Here is a 9555-nt window from a genome sequence, read left to right as displayed (position 1 = left end):
ATTGCTGAAAGTTTGTTCGTTGGGTTTGTTGGTTACTACTATTGCCGGTTTCCCTCCAACCAAGGTTTGGGTGGTTTCGCCATCCTTGGTTGTAAGTTCCCGTTGGAGGACCCGACGGCCTAGGTCTATTATCAATGCAGTTTACCATTTCTTGTTGATCGTCCGTTTCTTTCATGCAACTCTAATTTTCATGTGACCCACCACACCCTTCACAAGCCATAACCGAGACTGTTTTTGTCATTTCTAATTTTTTTATTTTTGAAGAAAGGGCCTCGATTTGGGCTTGTAAAGAAGTGCTTTCGTCGACCTTATGGGCGCCGGGGCGATAGACTTATTTCCCCGGGGAGTGTGCCATTGAAAATTGGTTTGAGCAATTTCCTCAATCTGATTATATATTTCGTGTGGGCGTCGATTACCTAAAAGTCCCCCGGAGCTAGAATCAAGTGTCTGCCTAGTGTGTGGCAACAATCCATTGTAGAAAGTGGATACTTGTTGCCATATTGCGAGGCCGTGATGGGGACACTTGCGTAATAGCTCCTTGAACCTTTCCCAAGTTTCATATAAGGATTCCCCGTCCTCTTGTGAGTATGTATTAATTTCAGCCATTAATTTAGCAGTTTTAGCAGGAGGGAATTACTTATATAGAAATTTTTGCGCTAGTTCATCCCAGGTGTTTACCGATCCAGCTGGGAGGGTGTTGAGCCAAGCTTTCGCTCGGTCTTTTAGTGAGAATGGAAACATACGGAGGCGGATGGCGTCGTTTGATGCTCCATTGATCCGAAAGGTATCACATATTTCTAAGAAATTAGTTATATGTAGATGAGGATCCTCGTCTGCAAGCCCGTGGAAGGTTGCGGAGTTTTGGAGCATTTGTATCAAATGCGGTCGAAGTTCGAAGTTATTGGCTTCGACATTCGGAGCATTGATAGCGGCGCCTAGATTACCTACGGTGGGCCGTAGATAATCCATAAGGGTACGTTGGTCCGCCATTGGGGGTGGATCACCCGAAACCTTCTCTTGGTTTTTGGCTTTTAACCTTTTTCTGAGAAAGCGTTCGGGTTCTTCTAGCGGTTCCTTTATGTCTTTATTGGAACTGGAGCTCATACACTACGTGAGGATGGCGTCGGGTTCCAAGTCCTGCAATAAAAACAGAAAAGAATGTTGGTCAGAAGGTTCACCACGGCCCCGTGTTGAGCGAACACGGCCCCGTGGTCGGAATTACAGTGATTGTTTTTCAGGTCCCAGTTACTGGAAGTTGGACACGGCCCCGTATTGCACCGGCACGGCCCCGTGGTCAGCCTTCTGTAACTTGAAAAACAAAAACTGCCAGTAACGTTGCTGAGCACGGCCCATGTCCGACCAGGCACGGCCCCGTGCTGAGCTCTGCAGAAGCTGAAAATCTAAAAAAAAAATCCTAAAAAAATTAAAGAAAAATAAAAATATGATTAGGCCGTTGATTCCTAACTTTCTTAAAATCCTTGTGTCCCCGGCAACGGCGCCAAAAACTTGATGTGCGTGTAGTGTAATATAATTTTGATGTATATTTAAGCCCCTTTTTACACTTTTAGCCAAGTTTTAAATTTATAAAACACGATATTCACTAACACTAAACACACATATGGGCAAGTGCACCCATCGTGGACGTAGTATAGTGTTGGTAAGATACCGAGGTCGTCCAAGGACACAAGAGCTTTTAATACCGGTTTATCCTCAACGTCTAATCAAATCAAAAAGTGAGAAAAAATGTTTTAAACTAAGAAAAATAAAAACTAACTAAATGCTGAAAATAAAAATAAAATAAAAACAGATAGACAAGATGAATCACTTGGATCCGACACGTGTATTAGTATAACCTTTGATTATTTTCGCACTTTTGCACTTGTTTAAGAGATTATCTTAGTTATTGTAGTAGGCCCCTCTTTTGAAGGCGACGTTACCCTCAACCCAGTAGTTTGAGTCAGCAAGGATACAATCCTAAAGGGTCGGATTATTGAAAGATAATGAATTAAGTTATTAATGCAAATTGTGGTAGGCCCCGCTTTGGGGTCAAAGAGTTTGGATCCCCGCCATCCAACACCTATGGGCATTGAAGGAGATCCTACTAAATTTGACCCAGGTCCCAAGCAGGACCTCTAAACGCTGAACAAGGGCAAGACCCTTACCAAACCGTTCCCTTAACCCCCGACCAGGTAGCCAACATACCTCCATATAGACCGTGGAGATATGAATGGTGAAAATCTTTTATTTTATATAGACAGTAAAATAATGCCAAGACACCACGGACAAACGATAAGGAAAGATCACCTTCAACATAAGTAACTAGTTATTAAAGTCATTAATACAAAACCAAATAAAAAGTGCAAAAGATTAAAAATAAAAAGTATTATACTAAACACTTGTCTTCACCAAGTGATGTAAGAGACTTAGGCAAACATGGCCTTGATTGTCAAGAACTCTTACGATCAATCTTGGATCCCGAGACGACTCACACACTCTACGATGGACAATGGATGATGGTGGTGGATGATGGTGTTATGGTGGTGGTGGGTGGTGGATGAAGTGTGAGAGAGGTGGTGTGCCAAGGGATGAGAGAGAATGAAGCCAAGCTCCTCTATTTATAGGCTGAACAGAAGGCTGGACACGGCCCCGTGTCCGCTTGTCACACCCCCAAAAATCCACCTGCGGAGTATCACCGCTTGGGAGCGTGACTGACCAGGATCAAGCCACCAATCATATTGAACATGTAATTAATGTCAAGTATAATAAAGGTAAACAACCCATTCAATACGATTGATGTTTCAACAAAACATAATTTAAGTTGCGGAAGCATAGTAAATAATCCAACAATAGTTAATAGATTAAATATCATAATAGTTCAACGTAGAAACCACGATCCTTGTCCACAACGACCCGCTTCTCCAGTGCAAGCTCCAAGTACCTAACGATCTGCAAGGCATGTAACAGAATGATCAACAACTAGTTGAGCGAGTTCACAGAAAGTAAATGCGTAATAGTAAGTTCGTTTGTAACAGGTGGCTCTACTGGGCCGTTTGTATGTTCTATTGGTGGTGGTGTTCCACGTTATTGGTGGTGGTGTTCCACGTTACTGGTGGTGGTGTTCCACGTTACTGGTGGTGGTGTTCCACGTTATTGGTGGTGGTGTTCCACGTTACTGGTGGTGGTGTTCCACGTTATTGGTGGTGGTGTTCCACGTTACTGGTGGTGGTGTTCCACGTTACTGGTGGTGGTGTTCCACGTTATTGGTGGTGGTGTTCCACGTTACTGGTGGTGGTGTTCCACGTTACTGGTGGTGGCGTTCCACGTTACTGGTGGTGGTGTTCCACGTTGTATAACCACTAGACTACTCGTAACTATAGGTATCCTTCACAACCGAGGATAGTAAAGTGGTAGTCTAGTCATAGTGTCAATAGAGTATCTAATCAACCTTTCAATCCCATTCCCAACACCCCGGGAATCCCATGCCTTGGTAAGAGTGTGAACTCACCTTGGTTTGCTCGGCAGATACACAAATAAAAGACTCTTGAACTAAGGGTGGTCAACCACGTCCTAACAGGGTTACCACACAAGTCAGGTTCGGTTCAAATAGTACACGTATACATCATGGCAATCACGTATGCACGTAAACACATTAAGTACACCACTTGTGCAATTCGGATGGTTGGGCCAAAGAGCTTGTGCGAGCCCAACCATCTTGTGCGATGTAAGTCTAGGCCCAAACCATACCCGGCCCAACTAATTAGCAAAACAAATATAAAGGTCGGCCCAAATAATATACATAACATTCTTGTGCGACCAAAGATATTAGTCCAACAACCAAATAACAATCATGACCTATACGGCCCAATTAACATAACAGTCAATCTTGTGCGTTAACAATGGACTTGTGCGATTCAGCAGATTTGTGCGGTTTGATTTGTCTAGCCCAGCTACTTTACCCGGCCCAACAATCTACGGCCCAAATAACTCACAACGATGTTGTGCGATCCAGCTGGTCTTGTACGATCCAGCTGGGTTGTGCGATTAGGGGTAGTCCGGCCCAATATCCCAACTTGTGCGACGGGTCTTGGCTGTCCGGCCCAAGACACAGCCTTGTGCGATGGGCTGCCCTTGTGCGACTGGGCTGCATTCGTGTGAATGATCCAGTTTGTGCGATTGGACTTCTTGTACCCCAAGAAGTCTTGTGCGTTCGTTTCAAAGGCCGATTATTAGGAAGTCAGTTACAATCATTCCAAGTTTCCAAATTAACCATTATCAATTAACATATTTCCATCCATCAAAATTACATACCATCGATCCAACAAGCAGTTTATCATGTTTTTCTTAAGAACCCTAAATCCAACATGAACAATAACACATTCATAACTCATGCATACCGTCAATCTAAATCATCAAACAATACTATGATCATTGTTATAGCAGCCATAAACACATCACAATTGACATATATTCGGTTTAAGCATAATATCCAATCGGTTTTTAAGTTAATCTCATGCATCTCTGATTCATAAAAATATCGACACACATATTGATTATCATATCAAAAATCCCTAGTTATCATACAAGATCATATATCATCACTTATACAAACACTAACCGATTGGAAGAAGGGTGGAATGGATCCGTGCACAATGATCTTCGATGAAGAGGAGTCCTTGGCTGCCTTCGGTTGGCAAAAGAGAGAGAGAGAGAGAAAGCTAGGGTTTCTTGTATGTGTGATATGTTTGTAACAAGTGAGAGAAACAACAACCCCCAAGGTTGTGTTACACGGCCAAAAGGAGAAGGAATGGGCCGGCCCTTAATGGGCTGCCCTTGAAGTCCGGTTATAAGCAAAACGGCCCAAAGGCTTGTACGATCTAAAAGTGTGTAAGTGTTGTGCGATCCGGGTTGTTTGTGCGGTTCAATACATAACATACATACACATCATGCACAACATACATAATAACATAATCACAAGATTTACGCAACATTCATAAATCAGATATCACATATACACGTAACGTTACATCAAAGTAAGGTCTAAAGTTCGAGTTGTCACATTATCCCCAACAAATTGGAAATTTCGTCCCGAAATTTTGTATGCACTCACTGAGGAAGCTAGGTAAACTGTACTGTTTACTGGTTTTCCTGGGGTGTCACATCCTCCCCCCGTTGATCTGGAATTTCGTCCCGAAATTCCGAAGTAGTAGCTTCAGCCTCAGTAGTGGTTGCCTGGTTCCCGAATAAATGGGGGTACTTTTCTGTCATCCTGTATTCGCGTTCCCAGGTGTACTCTGGGCCACGTTTGGAGTTCCAACGAACTCGGACAAGAGGGATTCTCTTGTGTTTGAGGACCTTCACATCCCGGTCCGTGATTTCTACTGGTTCCTCGACGAACTGCAACCGCTCGTCGATAGTGAGTTCCTTAAAAGGAATGATGAGATTTTCATCTGATAGGCACTTCTTTAAGTTCGATACGTGAAAGACATTGTGAACTGCCCCGAGTTCAGCTGGTAGGTTCAACTTGTAGGCAACTTTGCCAACCTTTTCTATGATTTCGAAGGGTCCGACGTATCGCGGATTCAGTTTGCCCCGTTTGTCAAAGCGAACCACACCCTTCCAGGGTGAGACTTTCAATAAAACCCGGTCCCCGACCTCGAATTTCAATGGCTTTCTACGCTTATCCGCGTAGGCTTTCTGACGGTCGCGTGCTGCCGCCATGCGTTGTCGTATTTGTGCAATCTTTTCTGTGGCGTCCACAACAATCTCTGGACCCGTGATCTGACTATCTCCCACCTCTGCCCAACAGAGAGGTGACCGGCATTTACGCCCGTACAATGCCTCGAATGGAGCGGCTTGAATGCTGGTGTGATAACTATTATTATAAGAAAACTCCACCAAAGGGAGATGCTTTTCCCAGCCGTTGCCGAAATCGATGACGCATGCTCGAAGCATGTCTTCTAGCGTTTGGATCGTTCGCTCAGACTGCCCATCCGTCTGAGGATGATATGCTGTGCTCATGTCTAGTCGTGAGCCAAAAGATTTATGCATCGCTTGCCAAAGTTCTGACGTGAATCGTGCGTCGCGATCCGAAATGATAGATGTGGGCACCCCGTGCCTCGAGACAACTTCTTTAAGATAGACGTCTGCGAGAGTGGAGAACTTGTCCGTTTCCTTAATCGGTAGGAAGTGTGCAGACTTGGTGAGTCGATCAACTATGACCCATATGGTATCGTTCCCACGCTAGGATCTAGGTAGGCCTGTAACGAAATCCATGGAAATTTCTTCCCATTTCCACTGCGGTATCTTAGGCTGCTGGAGTAGGCCAGCTGGTTTCTGATATTCGACCTTGACTCTCGCACAGGTCAAGCACTTTCCAACGTACGTAGCAATGTGGGCCTTCATACTAGGCCACCAATAAGTAGTACTGATATCGTGGTACATTTTATCCGACCCTGGATGTACCGAATAGCGAGACTTGTGAGCTTCATCCATCACAAGTTCGCGTAGACCGCCATAAAGTGGGACCCAAATCCGGCCCGTTACATAGTAGGCACCGTCTGCCTTCTGTTCCATTTGTTGTCGTGAGCCGCGTAAGGCTTCAGCCTTGACGTTTTCGGGCTTCAGTGCTTCTGCTTGAGCATTTCGTATCTGTGTAGGAAGGCTAGACTGAATCGTAAGCTGTAGCGCTCGCACGTGCCGTGGTAGAGTGTCTTTCCGACTGAGGGCATCAGCCACAACATTGGCTTTGCCGGGATGATACTTAATAGCGCATTCGTAGTCATTAAGTAACTCGACCCATCGTCGTTGACGCATGTTCAAATCCTTCTGCTTAAGAATATGCTCGAGGCTCCTGTGATCGGTGTAAATCGTGCACCTGGTACCGTACAGGTAGTGTCGCCATATCTTAAGCGCGAAAACAACAGCTCCCAGCTCTAAATCGTGCGTCGTGTAGTTCCGTTCATGAACCTTGAGTTGACGAGAGGCGTAAGCGATAACCTTGTCACGCTGCATCAATACACATCCAAGTCCCCGAATGGATGCATCACAATAAACCACGAAGTCATCTGTGCCCTCTAGCAATGAGAGGATAGGTGCACTGCAAAGTCTATCCTTTAGGTGCTGAAAAGCAGTCTCCTGGGGCTCTCCCCAGCGATAGGTAACACCCTTCTGTGTCAGTAGCGTAAGCGGCTGAGCAATCTTCGAAAAATCCTTAATAAACCGTCTGTAATAACCTGCCAGACCCAAGAATTGGCGTATTTCTGTCGACGTACGCGGTGCAGGCCAGTTTCTGATCGAGTCTACCTTGGATGGATCGACATGGATCCCATCCTGGTTCACTACATGGCCTAAGAAGTGGACTTCACGAAGCCAGAAGTCGCATTAAGAAAGCTTGGCGTGCAACTGTTCCTTCCGAAGGAGTTCCAGAATCAGGCGAAGATGTTGCTCGTGTTCCTCCTGACTCTTGGAGTAAATCAGGATGTCGTCGATGAAAACAATGACGAACTTGTCAAGGTAGGGTTTGCACGCTCTGTTCATAAGATCCATAAATACAGCAGGCGCGTTCGTTAACCCGAACGGCATGACAAGAAACTCGTAGTGTCCGTAACGAGTTCTGAAGGCTGTCTTGGAGACATCCTCATCCCGGACTCTCAGCTGATGGTACCCCGACCTCCAATCTATCTTCGAAAAGTAGCACGACCCTTGCATCTGGTCGAATAAGTCGTCAATGCGCGGAAGAGGATAACGGTTCTTCACCGTCACCTTGTTGAGTTCACGGTAGTCGTTGCACATCCTGAACGTACCGTCTTTCTTTTTCACGAACAGTACTGGAGCTCCCCAAGGCGAAGAGCTTGGACGAATGAAACCCTTTTCCAGGAGTTCTTGTAGCTGTTTTGACAATTCTTCCAATTCAGTTGAAGCTAAGCGGTACGATGCGTGAGCTATAGGTGCTGTCCAGAACTATAGGAATGAGGTCGGTAGGGAACGTCCGACCAGCGAGGATAAGAGTACAACCTTGAACTAAGTATAGCTTCTAGACTTTTACAATTAACTACGACACGTTGGGTGTTCAAGGGAGTTGGTGTATGATTTATCATTCGACTAACTTCGAGGACATATAATTGGTATTCACACCCGAATCAAACAATATAGTAACATAAGAGTCGACAAGAAGTAGCTTACCCATTATTACGTTAAGATCGTCCCTTGCATCACTCTGACCCATCCTAGACACACGGTCGTGGGCGTCATTGTTTCCATGGTTTCTCCCGCTGCTAGCCCCATTGCCGTTCCTGCTTCCATGGTCGTGGTTCCGGTTCCAGTTCAATTGTAGATAGTGTCTCTCATAATGATCCTTTGTACTATACCGAAAACATTCTCTGAAATTTTGCTGCTGCCACTGAGCCTGTGGGGCTTGAGGCTGTTGTTCCTGACCTACAGGACGTGAGTTTCGACAATCCTTAGCTTCATGACCAATATTAAGACATCTCTGACATCGTTCCTTGCGACACCGTCCACCGTGGTGTCTGTTACAATGGTTGCACCATGGGTGAATTCCTAGATATCGTCTCTGCCCATGATTACTAGTAAACTGCTGTTCGGGCCAATAGTAGTCATCCAAAATCAATCCCGTGCTCTGATTTTCGTCCCACTTGCGTTTGTTATCTCTAGAAGCACATGCAGTATCAGTCTCAGCACGCTTCGGTAGTTTGTTCTGTTCTACAGCCTGGTCTGTGAGACGATGAGCCAGTCGAGTGACTTGCTGGATAGTGCCAAGGTTAGCTGTGGTCATAAGACTCTGAATTTCGGGCACTAGACCCTTGAGATACAGTTCGATGCGCTTGGTGGGAGAGTCTACCATAGTAGGACAAAATGTGGCTAACTCGTTTGATCTACTCGTATAAACTTCAATTTCAGACCCCACCATCTGCAGGTTGAGGAACTCTTCCTCTAGTTTGTGGATGTCTTCTCGACTACAAAACTCTTCCTTAATTAAGTCCTTAAACTCGTTCCAGGGAGTGGCATTAGCAGCTGCCAGCCCTAACATCTGAACCTGTGTTTCCCACCAGGTTAATGCAGCACCTTCGAGTGTCCTAGTAGCAAACTTTACTCTACGAGACTCAGGGCAATCATGCACCTCGAAGTCAGTTTCGAGCCTTACGAACCAATGGAGGAGTCCAACCGCTCCCTCCGTGCCGCTGAAGGTACCTGGACGACAGTCCATAAAATTCTTGAAAGTGCAGACTGGTTGCTGTGTTGGTTGACCTCCTGCTTGTGCGGCTGCAAGTGCCGCAGCAACTTGAGCTTGAACGAGAGCCTCTAGCTGGGCTTGTGTCATGTTGATTCGTCCAGACATGATCTTCATAGTAAAAGTAACGTAAATGAGAGTGGTTCGCGAGTAGGTCGATGACAGAAAAGTGTAAGCACGTAGGGATTCTCATGCTATGGTATCATGTGTATCTAAGAGTAATGCGAGCAAAGTTCTAAGCAATTCTAGCAAACAGGCAATAAACATAAACCTTATTACCTAGGATGTCGAGTCTTGCACGTGGAGCG

General features: G+C 45.4%; 1 non-coding gene across 1 annotated transcript; it reads left to right on the top strand.

Moving 5' to 3' along the window:
* The first annotated feature begins 505 nt into the window (after positions 1 to 505).
* On the top strand, positions 506 to 612 carry LOC118488677. Its single transcript, XR_004885221.1, has one exon. It is a non-coding gene; the product is annotated as a small nucleolar RNA R71 (small nucleolar RNA).
* The last annotated feature ends 8943 nt before the right edge of the window (positions 613 to 9555 follow it).

This window comes from Helianthus annuus, chromosome 16 (genome assembly GCF_002127325.2).
Source record: "Helianthus annuus cultivar XRQ/B chromosome 16, HanXRQr2.0-SUNRISE, whole genome shotgun sequence".
Lineage (NCBI taxonomy): Eukaryota > Viridiplantae > Streptophyta > Magnoliopsida > Asterales > Asteraceae > Helianthus > Helianthus annuus.
Note: the sequence above shows the minus strand (reverse complement) of the source record. Positions and strands in the feature narration are given on the sequence as shown.